This window comes from Trachypithecus francoisi, unplaced genomic scaffold (genome assembly GCF_009764315.1).
Source record: "Trachypithecus francoisi isolate TF-2019V2 unplaced genomic scaffold, Tfra_2.0 Lachesis_group3, whole genome shotgun sequence".
NCBI classification, from domain to species: Eukaryota; Metazoa; Chordata; class Mammalia; order Primates; family Cercopithecidae; genus Trachypithecus; species Trachypithecus francoisi.
The window spans coordinates 144656900-144673177 of NW_022681468.1; the positions used below are offsets into that span (position 1 = coordinate 144656900).

Sequence of the window (16278 nt, forward strand, 5' to 3'; positions counted from 1 at the left end):
ACTCCCTTGTCAGACCACAGGCTTGTTCATGGTGGAGTTGAGCAGATTAGGTTTTTTGTTTTGTTTTCTTTTGTTTTTTTTTTTTTTTTTTGAGACAGAGTCTCAGCTCTGCCGCCCAGGCTGGAGTGCAGTGGCCGGATCTCAGCTCACGGCAAGCTCCGCCTCCCGGGTTTACGCCATTCTCCTGCCTCAGCCTCCCGAGTAGCTGGGACTACAGGCACCCGCCACCTCGCCCGGCTAGTTTTTTGTATTTTTTAGTAGAGACGGGGTTTCACCATGTTAGCCAGGATGGTCTCGATCTCCTGACCTCGTGACCCGCCCGTCTCGGCCTCCCAAAGTGCTGGGATTACAGGCTTGAGCCACCGCGCCCGGCCTCTTTTGTTTTGTTGACAGAGTTTTTCACTGGAGTGCAGTGGCACTATCCCCCCTCACTGAAACCTCTGTCCCACGGGTTCAAGCGATTCTCCTGCCTCAGCCTCCCAAATACCTGGGACTACAGGCGCCCACCACCACGCCCAGCTATTTTTTTGTGTGTGTTTTTAATAGAGATGGGGTTTCACCATGTTGACTAGGCTGGTCTCGAACTCTTGACCTCAGATGATCCACCTGACTCAGCCTCCCAAAGTACTGGGATTAGAGCAGATGAGGTTTTAATTATGCTATGTGCTGGATAATGGATAGCACTATCTGAGATATGGTTGGTATGAGGAGGGAACAACAGTGAGGCACTCCTCAAGATTTGCAGATGAGAATGAGAATCGCTAGAACCTAGGGTAGGGAGGATGCAGTGAGCCAAGATTACACTACTGTACTCCAGCCTAGGCAACAGAGCGAGACTGTCTCAAAAAATAAAAATAAAAAAAATTTGCAGATGAGAAAATGAGCCACTCTCTGAAGGTTATTCTAGCAAGAATTCAATGCAAAGGAGGGAATCAGTTATCTCTTGGAGTAAACTAGGAGGCTGTAATGAGCAATCAAAGAGATTGGGCCCCTCGAAGATGCTCTGTGAGTATTTTGGGGGAGGCAGGACTGTACTGAAGTTGTAATTTAGTAAACAGAGATCAAATCTGTTTTTTTCTGGAGAAAGATGTGAGAACAAAAACTGGTAGTTACATCATTTTATACGGATAGTAGGTACCATCATTTGAATACGGCCCCTCCAAAATTCAGATGTTGCCAAAGTGATAGGATTTTTGTTTTGTTGAGACAGGGCCTCACTTTTTTGCTCAGACTGGAGTGTAGTGGCGTGATCTTGGCTCACTGCAACCTCTCTCCCCAGGCTCAAGTGATCCTCCTGCCTCAGCCTCCTGAGTAGCTGGGATTACAGGTGCACACCACTACTGCCTGGCTAATTTTTGTATTTTTAGTAGAGACAGGGTTTCACCATGTTGGCCAGGCTGCAAAGTGATAGTTTCAAGAGGTGGGGACTTTAAATGGCAATCAGGCCGTAAGAGCTCCTCCCTCAGGTATGGGATTAAGTGCCTTATAAAAGAAGCTTCGGGCAGTATTTGGTTAATTTACCCTTCCACCTCCCCTCCAGAGGATGAGGCCCTCACCAGACAACCAAACCTGCCAGTACCTTGACCATGGACTTCCCAGTCCCAGAGTTTGGGACTCTCCCAAACTGTGAGAAATAAATTTCTGTTCTTTTTAAGTTGCCCAGTCTAAGGTATTCTGTCATAGCACACACAGACTAAACCAGTAGGGCATTAATCTTCTGCGCTTGGATCCTACAGCTATCTGTCCTTGCTAGGATTGCAGGTGGACCCAGAAATCTTAATCAAATTAGTTTTCTGTGTTGTATATCCGGTTAAGGTAACTTGAATGATCAGGCCACCTGACTGTTTTATTTATTTCTGTAAATTATTGTTATTTTCTTAATATTTTTAAAATTTATATTAAGAAAAATTTCAGGCTGGGTGCAGTGGCTCACGCCTGTAATGCCAGCACTTTGGGACGCTGAGGAGGGTGAACTACCTGAGGTCAGGAGTTCAAGACCAGCCTGGCCAGCATGGTGAAACCCTGTCTCTGCTAAAAATACAATACATTAGCTGGGCATAGTGGCTCATGCCTGTAATCCCAGCTACTGGAGAGGCTGAGACCAGAGAATCGCTCGAACCTGGGAGGCAGAGGTTGCAGTGAGCTGAGATCACTCCATTGCACTCCAGCCTGGTCGACAAGAGCGAAACTCTGTCTCAAAAACAAAAAGAAAGAAAGAAAAAATTTCAAACACACAAAAGTGGAGAAAATAATACAATGACTATATATAATTAATACTGTGAAATACCCTATAACTAGATTTAATCATTATAAAGACTTTCCTATACTTGCTTCACTTTCTCCCACTTTTAAAAACTAAACTAAACTATTTTAAAGAAACTTAAACAAATTCATAGAAAAAAAACAACTCCATTAATAGGAACAGACACTTTTCAAAAGAAGACATACATGCGGCCAACAAGCATAAAATGAAAAAACAGCTCAACATCACTGATCATTAGAGAAATGCAAATCAAAACCACAATGAGATACCATCTCACACCTGTCAGAATGGCTGTGGTTAAAGTAAAAACGTAACAGGTACTGTCAAGGTTTTGGAGAAAAAGGAATGCTTATACACTGTTGGTGGGAGTGTAAATTAGTTCAACCATATGGGAAACAGTGTGGTGATTTCTCAAAGATCTAAAAACAAAACTACCATTTGAACCAGCAATCCCATTACTGGATATACCCAAAGGAATATAAATCATTCTATCGTAAAGACACATCCACACATATGTCTGTTGCAAGACTATTCATAATAGCAAAGACATGAAATCAACCTAAATGTCCATCAATGGTAGACTGGATAAAGAAAATATGGTATATGCCGGGCGCGGTGGCTCAAGCCCGTAATCCCAGCACTTTGGGAGGCCGAGACGGGCGGATCACGAGGTCAGGAGATGGAGACCATCCTGGCTAACACGGTGAAACCCCATCTCTACTAAATATACAAAAAACTAGCCGGGCGACGTGGCGGGCGCCTGTAGTCCCAGCTACTCGGGAGGCTGAGGCAGGAGAATGGCATAAACCCGGGAGGCAGAGCTTGCAGTGAGCTGAGATCCGGCCACTGCACTCCAGCCTGGGCGGCAGAGCGAGACTCCGTCTCAAAAAAAAAAAAAAGAAAATATGGTATATATACACCATGGAATATTATGCAGCCACCAAAAAGAGTGAGTTCATGTCCTTTGTAGGGACACAGATGGAGCTTGAGCCCATTATCCTTAGCAAAGTAATGCAGGGACAGAAAGCCAAATACCATGTTCTTACTTATAAGTGGAAGCTGAATGATGAGAACACATGAACACAAAGAGGGGAATAACACACACTGGGGCCTACTGGAAGGTGGAGGTGGGAGCAGGGAGAGGATTATGAAAAATAACTAGTGGGTAGTAGGCTTGTAATACCTAGGTGACAAAATAATCCATATAACAAACCTCCACGACAAGAGTTTACCTGTTTAACAAACCTGCACGTGTACTCCTCAACTGAAAATAAAAGTTAAAAAAAAAAGAAAAATTTGAAGCATACAAAAGTATTCTAGGGTTTTAAATAAGTAAAAGGAAAAAAGTGAAGAAAATAATATGATGAATATATATAAGGTATAATGAATAGTATGAAATACCCTATAACCATGTTGATCATAATCCAGATTTTCTTACACTTGCTTCACTTTCTCCCACTTTTAAAAACTAAACTATATTAAAGAAAATCCTAGATCCCTCCCTACTGCCATGGTGTAAATGTTTCTGTCCCCCAGAATTCACATGTTGAAATCCTACCCCACCCAGGTGATATTAGGAGGTGGAGCCTTTTTGGAGACGATTAAGTCATGGAGACAGAGCCCTCATGAGATAAGTGCCAAGATCTCAAGAGGTCCCTAGCCCCTTATACCATGTGAGGACAGAGGGAGAACACAGCCATCTCTTAAGCAGGAAGCAGACCCTCACCACACATGGAATCTGCTGGCACCTGGATCTTAGACTTTTCAGCCTCCAGAAATGTAAGCAACATATTCCTGTTGTTTCTAAGCCACCAAGTATATAGTATTTTGTTGTAGCAGCCCAGGCTGACCAAGATAACCATTTACTTTAGTATGGATCTCTAAAACATATAAACACTTTCTTGCATACTCACAATATTTCTCTTTGTATTTACTAGCTTTTGTAAGCTAGGTTAGTGGGAGATGAAGGCACTCTCAGGCTGTTAATAAAAATCAAGTTTCAGAGTCTGATTTCACAATGAACTTACCAAGGTAAAGGCCACTTTGTGAGGACTCTTCTAGTCACCAGGATTCCTCTTTCTGAACATGTTTTAATGACTGAACAACAATCCAGGTCCCCCTTGCTTTTCACATGTACGAGCCTATACACACTTGTGTGCACATGCATTCATCATGCACACTGATATGGTTTAGCTCTGTGTTCCCATCCAAATCTCATCCCATTATCCCCACATGTCAAGGACAGGACCAGGTGGAGGTAATTGAATCATGGGGGCCGTTTCCCACACACTGTTCTCATGGTAGTGAATGAATTCTCATGACATCTGATGGTTGCATAAGCATCTGGCATTTCCCCTGCTTACACTCACTCCATCCTGTTGCCCTGTGAAGAAGGCACCTGCTTTTTGCCTTCTGCCATGACTGTAAGTTTCCTGAGGCCTCCCAAGCAATGTGGAACTGTGAGTCAATTAAACTTCTCTCCTTCATAAATTACCCAGTCTTAGGCATTTCTTCATAGCAGTGTGAGAACAGACTACTACACACACACAAACACATGGAAAACCAAGGGAAAAAATGAAGTAGGCCAGGTGTGGTGGTTCACGCCTGTAATCCTAGCACTTTGGGAGCCTGAGGCCGGCAGATCATCTGAGGTCAGGAATTCAAGACCAGCCTGGCCAACATGGTGAAACCCCATCTCTCCTAAAAATACAAAAAATTAGCTAAATGTGGTGGCACGTGCCTACTCGGGAGGCTGAGGCAGGAGAATCACTTGGACCCAGGAGGCAGAGGTTGCAGTAAGCCGAGATCACACCATTGCACTCCAGCTTGGGCAACAAGAACAAAACTCCATCTCAAAAAAAAAAAAAAGAAGAAGAAGAAGTAAACCCCTCTTAAGCCCAGTAAATCAGTTTAAAACTTTTTTTTTTTTTTTGGAGACGGAGTCTCGCTCTGCCCCCAGGCTGGAGTGCAGTGGCGCGATCTCGGCTCACTGCAAGCTCCTCTTCCCGGGTTCCCACCATTCTCCTGCCTCAGCCTCCCGAGTAGCTGGGACTACAGGCGCCCGCCGCTACGCCCGGCTAATTTTTTTGTATTTTTAGTAGAGATGGGGTTTCACTGTGTTAGCCAGGATGGTCTCGATCTCCTGACCTCGTGATCCACCCGTCTCGGCCTCCCAAAGTGCTGGGATTACAGGCGTGAGCCACCGCGCCCGGCAGTTTAAAACTTTTAAAAAGCATAACTTGGTAGCCGGGTGCAGTGGCTCAAGCCTGTAATCCCAGCACTTTGGGAGGCCGAGACGGGCGGATCACGAGGTCAGGAGATCGAGACCATCCTGGCTAACATGGTGAAACCCCATCTCTACTAAAAAATACAAAAAAAAAAAACTAGCTGGGAAAGGTGGCGGGCGCCTATAGTCCCAGCTACTCGAGAGGCTGAGGCAGGAGAATGGCATAAACCTGGGAGGCAGAGCTTGCAGTGAGCTGAGATCCGGCCACTGCACTCCAGCCTGGGCGACAGAGCGAGACTCCATCTCAAAAAAAAAAGAAAAAAAAGCATAACTTGAATCTACTGTCACAATTCTGGTAGGCTGTTGAGATAAGTGGGGATTCTACCTACACAGAGAACACAAAATGCAAAGGTTAACATCTATGTTGGCTGATTATTATTTTTTTTTTTTTGAGATGGTCTTGCTCTCAAGACCTGATTCGAGTCAGAAACTTGATTTTTTTGGCCTGAGAGTTGGCAGCCTGAGAGAGCCTTGATCTTCCACTAACCTAGCTTGCAGTGACCTGTCATCATGCCAGGCTGGAGTGCAGTGACTCAGTCACAGCTCACTGCAGCCTCAACCTCCCAGGCTCAAGTGATCCTCCTGCCTCAGCCTCCCAAGTGGCCAGGACTACCACATCCATATGCTGCACCACCATGTCCATATGCTGGCCAATTTCTAAAAGTGGCTTGAAAAAAAGTAAACAGAACATCAGAGATACAGGAAAGTATCAGCTTCTGGAGAAGGGAACTGAAAATCATAAGGTACCACAAACAGGCAGTATTTCATGCTAGGGCAAAATTCTGTTGGTTTTGCCTTATCATTCCTATCTTGCTGTGTAAGAATCTCAATATCTTCCCCTGCCTTCCCCCATCATACTCATGTGCCCAGGTGAATTACTTCATAGGAAGTTCCTTCCTTTCCCTTCCTTTCTCTTCTCCGTCCCTACCCTAATCTCCCAATCCGCCAATGCCTCTTCCACTAACTCCACAAAGTCTTCATTTTAAAAACTATGGATGCATTTCTTTGGCCTAAGACATGTTTAGCACATAGTATAGCATCTGGTATAGACTTTTTTTTTTTTTTTTTTTTGAGACGGAGTCTCACTCTGTCGCCCAGGCTGGAGTGCAGTGGCCGGATCTCAGCTCACGGCAAGCTCTGCCTCCCGGGTTCCTGCCATTCTCCTGCCTCAGCCTCCCGAGTAGCTGGGACCACAGGCGCCCGCCACCTCGCCCGGCTAGTTTTTTTTTTGTATTTTTTCAGTAGAGACGGGGTTTCACCGGGTTAGCCAGGATGGTCTTGATCTCCTGACCTCGTGATCCACCCGTCTCGGCCTCCCAAAGTGCTGGGATTACAGGCTTGAGCTACCGCGCCCGGCCCATCTGGTATAGACTCTTAAGGAATATTGAATGGATGGGTGGATGGATAGATTGATGGATAATTACTATTTTCAATACAAGGATGATACTTCAAGACCTACCCAACTTCTGATGGAAGTGCACAAGACATTGAGGGGCCATTGGCAAAATTGGGTAACTGGTCATAACAACTGGATGTACATTTAGGAGGTTAGAAAAGTAAAAATATGGCCGGGCGCGGTGGCTCAAGCCTGTAATCCCAGCACTTTGGGAGGCCGAGACGGGCGGATCACGAGGTCAGGAGATCGAGACCATCCTGGCTAACACGGTGAAACCCCGTCTCTACTAAAAATACAAAAACTAGCCGGGCGAGATGGCGGGCGCCTGTAGTCCCAGCTACTGGGGAGGCTGAGGCAGGAGAATGGCGTAAACCCGGGAGGCGGAGCTTGCAGTGAGCTGAGATCCGGCCACTGCACTCCAGCCTGGGCGACAGAGTGAGACTCCGCCTCAAAAAAAAAAAAAAAAAAAAAAGAAAAGTAAAAATATGACACATATACCCTCCCCACCACCACTATGAACCAACAAGCATAAGAAGAGAGGAAAAACGTCAGAGTGAAAAGACAATGGGCACTTGACTCATACAAACCTGATACAAATCTTGATTCCTAACTGTGTGACTTAGAACAAAATATTTATAAAATTTCATTTATTCTATGTACACAATGGGAACAATAGTGTCCACTATGCAGGACTGTTATAAGGATTATATTAAATAGTGGGCTGGGCGTGGTGGCCCACACCTGTAATCGCAACACTTTGGGAGGCCAATGTGGGTGGATCACTTGAAGTTCACGACCAGCGTGGTCAACACGGCAAAACCCTGTCTCTACTAAAAATACAAAAAAATTAGCCGGGCGTGGTGGCGCATGCCTGTAATCCCAGCTACTCAGGAGGCTGAAGCTCAGGAATCCCTTGGACCCGGGAAGTGGAGGTTGTAGTGAGCCTAGATTGTGCCACTGCACTCCAGCCTGGGTGACAGAGTGAGGCTGTCTCAAAAAATAATAATAATTAATTAATTAATTAAATAGTGTATGTAAGGTTCCTAACACAGTGGGCTCAAAATATTAAAATTCTTATTACATGACAATATTTATTATCATTAAAGGGAACCTAGGAAATTATGGTTCATTTGTGAAATAGGCAAGTTAAATAAATAAAATTAATTTCAGAGAAGACTGTCAAGATGATATCTTCAAAGAGAAAATTTGACAAATTTCTGTTAGGTTTTTACATTTTTAAGTGGTTAAAAAAATGGAAAAGTAGATAAAGAACAGCTTAGTATTATTCACCTAGAAACCTTAATAAAACCTTGGACAGGTTTCCAAAGGACAGGCTAATAACAAGAGTCGTGTGAAAGTGAAATATTTTGTGAGGCAATAAGGAACCAGCTCAGAAGCAAAAATAATGGGTGGGGCCTGTTGATTCAAGGTAGGGGAGGGAAGTAGAGGCCCAAGTGACAGTTCCTGGGAAGGCAGCAGATATATGAAGGGCATAGGTAGTCACATCTCTAATTCTGGATTTATCGATGGAAACTGTGCAGTTCTCAACAGAAAGATGGAGACCCGTGCACTTGGGAGAATCTGGGCAAGTGATATTTAGGTGTCAGGCACCCACGGAATGGACCTCAATAAAAGGAAGGGAGAAGGAGACTAATGTTAATCTAGTAGTGACTGGATCGGGCCATGTGCCAGACACATTATCTCATTTAAGTCACCATAACCCGGCCAGGTGCGGTGGCTCAAGCCTGTAATCCCAGCACTTTGGGAGGCCGAGATGGGTGGATCACGAGGTCAGGAGATCGAGACCATCCTGGCTAACACGGTGAAACCCCATCTCTACTAAAAATACAAAAAACTAGCCGGGCGAGGTGGCAGGCGCCTGTAGTCCCAGCTACTCCGGAGGCTGAGGCAGGAGAATGGCGTGAACCCGGGAGGCGGAGCTTGCAGTGAGCTGAGATCCGGCCACTGCACTCCAGCCTGGGCGACAGAGCAAGACTCCGTGTCAAAAAAAAAAAAAAAAAAGTCACCATAACCCAAAGACACTAGTTATGTTATTACCTCCATTTTACATAGAAGGACTCAAAGAGATCTTATAATTCATCTAAGTTCACTCTGCTAGTAAAGGGAGGAAACTGTCATAGGCATCAGTGCCCCAGGCAGCAGGCTATGGCCTACTGGGGTGCTTGTTGACCACCTACTCTGTGCCAGGCACAGTGCCAGGTGCAGAAGATACAGTGGTGTGCAAAGATACAGTCCCCCACTCTCTTGGAGCTTAGAGTCTAATGAGAGTTAGTAGCAGCCATTAGTCAAATAATGCCACTAATGAAGGTAACATTACAAAGTGAAACATGTAACAAATGGACTCATCCAGACTTGGGGCATGATGTGTGGCATAGAGGAGAGTGGCTCTAGAGAGCTTACGTAATTAACTAGCTAAAGGAATGATGAAGAAAGGCATTCCAAGTGAGGAAACTGCACATGAAAAGGCCTGTGGTCAGAACCCCAGAAAACATAAGTTTAGCGCAGGCACAGCTCAGAGGAAGGCAAGTGCCTGAGCTGAGGGTAGAGGCATGGAAGAGGTTGGAGACACAATCAGATTTCCATTTTGAAAGGTCCTGTGAAAGTGGCTCCATTTTCACAGGAGCCACTAAGAGGCTTGGACAGCCACAAGCAAGCACTCTGGTGGGTTCAGGCGCTCCAGCTATATCCGACCCAAACAAAGGCAGTTGGTGGTATAAATACTGCCACCTTAATAGTACATTTGAGGACAAGGCACAGTGGCTCATGCCTGTAATATCAGTACTTTGAAAGGCTGAGGTGGGTGGATCACTTGAGGTTAAGAGTTCAAGACCAGCCTGGCCAACATGGTGAAACCCTGTCTCTACTAAAAATACAAAAATTAGCTGAGCATGAGGCTGGGCGCGGTGGCTCTCGCCTGTAATTCCAGTACTTTGAGAGGCCGAGGCGAGTGGATCATGAGGTCAGGAGATAGAGACCATCCTGGCTAATACAGTGAAACCCCTTTTCTACTAAAAATGCAAAAAATTAACCAGGCATGGTGGCAGGTGCCTGTAGTCACAGCTACTCAGGAGACTGAAGCAGGAGAATGGCGTGAACCTGGGAGGTGGAGCTTGCAGTGAGCTGAGATCGCGCCACTACACTAAAGCCTGAGTGACAGAGTAAGACTCTGTCTCAAAAAAAAAAAAAAAAAAAAAATTAGCCTAGTATGGTGGTGGGTGCCTATAGTCCCAGCTACTTGGGAGGCTAAGGCAGAAGAATTGCTTGAACCCAGAAGCTGAGGTTGCAGTGAGTAAAGACTGTGCCACTGCACTCCAGCCTGGGCAATAGGGTGAGAGTCTGTCTCAAAAGAAAAACAAATAAAAAGAAAAATAAGAAATAAAATAGACCAGGTGCTTTTGCTCACACCTGTAATCACAGCACTTTGGGAGGCTGAGGTGGGTGGATCACGAGGTCAGGAGTTCAAGACCAGACTGGCCAACATAGTGAAATCCCGTCTCTACTAAAAATACAAAAATTAGCCAGGCATGGTGGCAAGCACCTGTAATCCCAGCTACTCAGGAGGCTGAGGTAGAGAATTGCTTGAACCCAGGAGCACTGGAGGTTGCAGTGAGACGAGATGGCGCCACTGCACTCCAGCCTGGGCAACAGAGTGAAACTCTTATCTCAAAATAAGTAAATAAATAAATACATAAATACATTTTTAAAAGCATTGGGAAGTGAGGATTGATGAAACCAAGAGCCTAAGTCTCAGGCATCTATGCTAGGAAAGGACACACTAACATGTGTAATGATCTGGAGGAGAGCATATGCAATAAAACCTCTAACAACACTTCTATACAGATAGGTCTAGATCAAGGATCAGTAAGTACTGGGCCAAATCCCACCAGTGCTTGTTTTTGTACAGCTTGCAAACTAAGAATGGTTTTTACATTTTTAAGTGGTTGAAAAAAATGGAAAGAAACTAATATTTTGTGACACATTAAAATTATATGAAAGTCTGAGGCCGGGCGCGGTGGCTCAAGCCTGTAATCCCAGCACTTTGGGAGGCCGAGACGGGTGGATCGCGAGGTCAGGAGATCGAGACCATCCTGGCTAACACGGCGAAACCCCGTCTCTACTAAAAAATAGAAAAAACTAGCCGGGCGAGTTGGCGGGCGCCTGTAGTCCCAGCTACTCGGGAGGCTGAGGCAGGAGAATGGCGTAAACCGGGAGGCGGAGCTTGCAGTGAGCTGAGATCCGGCCACTGCACTCCAGCCTGGGCGACTGCGAGACTCCGTCTCAAAAAAAAAAAAAAAAAAAAAAAAAAAAAAAAAAAAAAGAAAGTCACATCCCAGTTTCCATAAATAAAGTTTTATTGGAACACAGCCATGCTCATTTGTTTACTCTCCTGTTGGCTGCTGCTACAAGGCAGAGTGACTGACTGACATCTGAGGATTGCTGCAAAGCTAAAATTATTATTATTATTACTTTTTTTTTTTTTGAGATGCAGTCTTGCTCTGTCACCCAGCCTGGAGTGCAGTGGCGCGACCTCAGCTCACTGCAAGCTCCATCTCCCGGGTTCACGCCATTCTCCTGTCTCAGCCTCCCAAGTAGCTAGGACTACAGGCACCTGCCACCACGCCTGGCTAATTTTTTGTATTTTTAGTAGAGACAGATTTCAGCATGTTAGCCAGGATGGTCTGGATCTCCTGACCTTGTGATCCGCCTGCCTCAGCCTCCCAAAGTGCTGAGATTACAGATGTGAGCCAGCGTACCTGGCCTAAAATTATTTTTTTAAAAGAACAAGAAACAGCATTATTCAAATACTGAATTGTATTTTTTCCAAGTCTTCTTAGTTTGTTTTGAAATGGATCATCTCCTGCCAAACAAAACTACAGAATACATCTTGTGTCTGTCACACATATGCCTACTCTCTGTTTTGCTAAGAAAGAGGTGTTTAATCCTCTTTTCTTTCCCACAGAGAAATACAACAACTGCTACCATAAGAAGACCTGCAGACCAATAGTGGTGGAATTGAAATTATTTATTATGTGGACTTCTACAGAAAAAGTCTGCCAATCCCTGAGCTAGATAATCAGAAGAGCCTATAAATCTGACCATGTGATCTGACAATTGACAAATGAGCACTCGTGGGAGCAAGTGCAAAATAATGCACTTTGAGATAAAAATATCCAAACTATTTACAAAAGGAAGACAGGCCTATGAGCTTTGAGGTCACAACTCAGGACTAAACACAACTGGGAGGGTTAAAGGCAGTTAGAGTAGTAGTACGTGAGTGTCCTCCCCTAAATTATAAGAATCAGTACACAGCAGAGGGGTTGGTTATCTGTGGGCCTCACCTGATGTGGGCCTGGGGAAAAATTTCCAGGAAGACTAGACTAGGATTTTGCACTTTCACTTAAAAATTACACATAGGGGCTGAGCGTGGTGGCTCACGCCTGTAATCCCAGCACTTTGGGAGGCCAAGGCGGGCGGATCACGAGGTCAGGAGATCAAGACCATCCTGGCTAACACAGTGAAACCCCATCTCTACTTAAAAAATACAAAACATTAGCCGGGCATGGTGGTGGGCCTCTGTAGTCCCAGCTACTCTGGAGGCCTCAGCAGGAGAATCACTTGAACCTGGGAGACAGAGTTTGTGGTGAGCCGAGATTGTGCCACTGCACTCCAGCCTGGGCAACAGAGCGAGACTCCGTCTAAAAAAAAAAAAAATTACACATAGGAAGAGACAGAGGTTGCAGTGACCCCAAATGACACCACTGCACTCCAGCCTGGGCAGCAGAGCAAGACCCTGTCTCCAACCAACCAACCAACCTTTTTCTCCTTTCAAAACCTTTGCTCTAGGCTGGGTGCGGTGGCTCACGCTTGTAATCCCAGCACTTTGGGAGGCTGAGGCGGGCGGATCACCTTAAGTCAGGAGTTCAAGACCAGCCTGGCCAACATGGTGGAACCCCATCTCTACAAAAATACAAAAATTAGCCAGGCATGATGGCGGGTGCCTGTAATCCCAGCTTCTTGGGAGCCTGGAGCGGAAGACTCGCTTGAACCCGGGAGGCAGAAGTTGCAGTGAGCCGAGATTGTGCCATTGCACTCTAGCCTAGGTGACAGAGGGAGACTCTGTCTCAACAAACAAACAAACAAACAAAAACCTTTGTTCTAGCTCTGAGGTAACTTGGCTCCTCATATCACTGGTCCTGTGAAGGGGGCCATCCAGGGAAATGGCAAAGGTGTATTCGCCCAGGATTATGAAGATAACCGCAACAGTAATCCACCCAGTCTCTCAGGGCAGTTGTTTAGCATGCATTCGTTTCCCCAGCCTGACCTACAGGTGTCATTTCAACACCTGCAAAGCTGCAGAACTGACCTGGGACCTTGGTGGCTCTAGCAGGGTTCTGGCCATGGGGGCCCTGCCTGGATGTGGCTGGCCTCCCTCTTGGACACCTCTGACCTCTTCCATTTTCATGTACAGGAGTCACATCCAGAGTTCCCTGAGAAGACACACCCAGACCAGTGTGCTGCAGGAACCAAAAGGAACAAGGTGTGTTTCCCAAGTAAGATTCTCTCCCCACCCAGAAAAGACTCCGCCAATATCAGGGTCCCAGACCCTAATCTAATGCCCAGGTAAATTAGTTCCAGTAAACTGAAAGTCCCATGTCCTGGGAACCCCACTCAGTCCCAAGCAAACCAGGTTGGTCACCTGCCAGAGAGGTTCCTCATTTACAACAGGCCTCTTATCCTACTGTTCCCCAGGGCCCACCTGGGGCTGCTCCACAGTTTCTGCTGCCCCAAGCCCAGCACTCAGAATATTCAGAGCTGCTCCTTCTTGGGAAGGGGAGAGGACAGCATGGGCTGAGGGGGTCATTGGGGATAAGATTGGGATCAGAGAAGATCAGGAGACTAAGGAGAAGGGGTTCCCAAGGAGCCCTAGCTGTTAGACAGTTGAATCTAAGACTCCTGTCTCTAATATCTGCTTGTGCTTCTGTTCATACAATGAGGATTAAACAGTTACTGGAATCAGGAAAGTTTTTCAGAATTTACATTGTTTAGGGATAAGGCTGCTTTAAATCCTATTGTAAATGAACCGAATGTAAATTATCCAAATATAAATAACAAAGAAGAGGGTAAATTATTTAAGTTATTTAAATTATCCAAATATAAATAACAAAGAGGTAAAACTGTCGGTCACTATAAAATAGCTGTAATAACTACAGTAATTTATATGTAATTACCATGGGGCATAGGGATTATGAGACACTGCATCATGCATATCATACACTAAGCTCTTTGTGATAAAGGCAACAAATTCTACTCCATTGTGTGTGCTCTTGTGGTCAGCTTAAAATCACCAAAGGTAAAATTTGGCTTAGTCGTGGGTTTTTGCTTCAGGGAACACAGGCAGTTCAATAGCAGGTGAACTCGTTACATTTGATTCTGGGAGGACCGACATAAAGATACCTCAAAAAAAAATTAATGTCATCTTTATTTATAAGGGAATTCTGGGAAAACTTCAAAGCACTTTGCAGATTTTAATCTAATTAATTCTCACAATAACCCCTCAAAGGAGTTTATACAATGGCCTTCATTGTTTGAAGCCACAAGTTACTAGAGGCCACAAAAAAGTCACTTTGTCTGCAGTTGCTTCTTTGTTCTGGCTTGATTCCTAAATGTTATAATGTTCTTTGAAATAGATATAGTATAAATATGAACTATGAGTGTATTAATAATCACTGATCTTATAAGACACATTGATATCACCACTTAAAAAATTCCTCAGAAACGGCCTTACACTCCAGCTTAAAGAAACAGAAATGTTTATGTTAAAGGAGAATTTAAGGTTATGGATAAACTCTCTCTGATTAAAATATTTGCATATATTTGTCCATGAGTATTTACAGGGTTCCTGCTGCAAGTATGAGGTCAGATGCTATGGATGCAAAAACAGCTTAGGATAGGAATGAAGTAACAATGTGTGGTGGAGTTCTAAGTAAGTTCTAAATAAGTCAGAATGTGTCATTAATAAACCAAGGACTGGGTTTAGCAATCCTAAGGAGAGACAAACGAAGTGGAAAGTTCTTTTTTGAGACAAGAGTCTTGTTCTATCACCCAGGCTGGAGTACAGTGGCACAATCTCGGCTCACTGCAACCTATGCCTTCCAGGTTCAAGTGATTCTCATGCCTCAGCCTTCCGAGTAGCTGGAATTACAGGGGTACACCACCACGCCCAGCTAATTTTTGTATTTTTAGTAGAGATGGGGCTTCACCACGTTGGCCAGGCTGATCTTGAATTCCTGGCCTGAAGTGATCTCCCTGCCTCGGCCTCCCAAAGTGCTGGGATTACAGGGGTGAGCCACCACCCCCGACTGAGAATTCTTGATGATTGGCATTTGTCCATACCCTTGCTTTGTAGTTTAGTTCAGGTGGCATGGTCTTTAATGTCTCTTTCTGGTAAAGTGGTGAAGGAAGATGTTTTCATATACTGTAGCAGGACGAGCAGCAGACAAAACTCCTCAGACACCGAGTTAAAGAAGGAAGAGGTTTCTTCGGCCGGGGGCATCGGCAAGACTTCTGTCTCAAGAGCCTAGCTCCCCGAGTGAGCAAGTCCTGTCCCTTTTATGGGCTCACAACTCTAAGGGGGTGCATGTGAGAAGGTCGTGATTGATTGAGCAAGCAGGGGGTAGTGACTGGGGACTGCATGCAGGGATAATTAGATCGGAACAAAACAAGATAGGGATTTTCACAGTGCATTTCTATACAATGTCTGTAATCTACAAATAACAGAACCAATTAAGTCAGGGGTCGATCTTTAACTGCCGGGCCCAGGGTGCAGCGCCGGGCTGTCTGCCTGTGGATTTCATTTCTACCTTTTAGTTTTTACTTCTTCTTTCTTTGGAGGCAGAAATTGGGCATAAGATGATATGAGGGGCCGGGCGCGGTGGCTCCAGCCTGTAATCCCAGCACTTTGGGAGGCCGAGACAGGCAGATCACGAGGTCAGGAGTTCGAGACCATCCTGGCTAACATGGTGAAACCCCGTCTCTACTAAAAAATACAAAAAACTAGCCGGGCGAGGTGGCGGGCGCCTGTAGTCCTAGCTACTCGGGAGGCTGAGGCAGGAGAATGGCGTAAACCCGGGAGGCGGAGCTTGCAGTGAACTGAGATCCGGCCACTGCACTCCAGCCCGGGCGACAGAGCGAGACTCCATCTCAAAAAACAAAAAAAGATGATATGAGGGGTGGTCTCCTCCCTTAATACAAAATCCCATTTGATTCTTACAGTGTTCCTATGAAATAGGTAAGACAAACATCATTTTCCAC

General features: G+C 45.3%; 1 non-coding gene across 1 annotated transcript; it reads right to left on the reverse strand.

Moving 5' to 3' along the window:
• Nucleotides 1–11851: 11851 nt before the first annotated feature.
• Nucleotides 11852–11979, reverse strand: LOC117071888. Its single transcript, XR_004432614.1, has one exon. It is a non-coding gene; the product is annotated as a small nucleolar RNA SNORA41 (small nucleolar RNA).
• Between the last annotated feature and the right edge of the window lie 4299 nt (nt 11980–16278).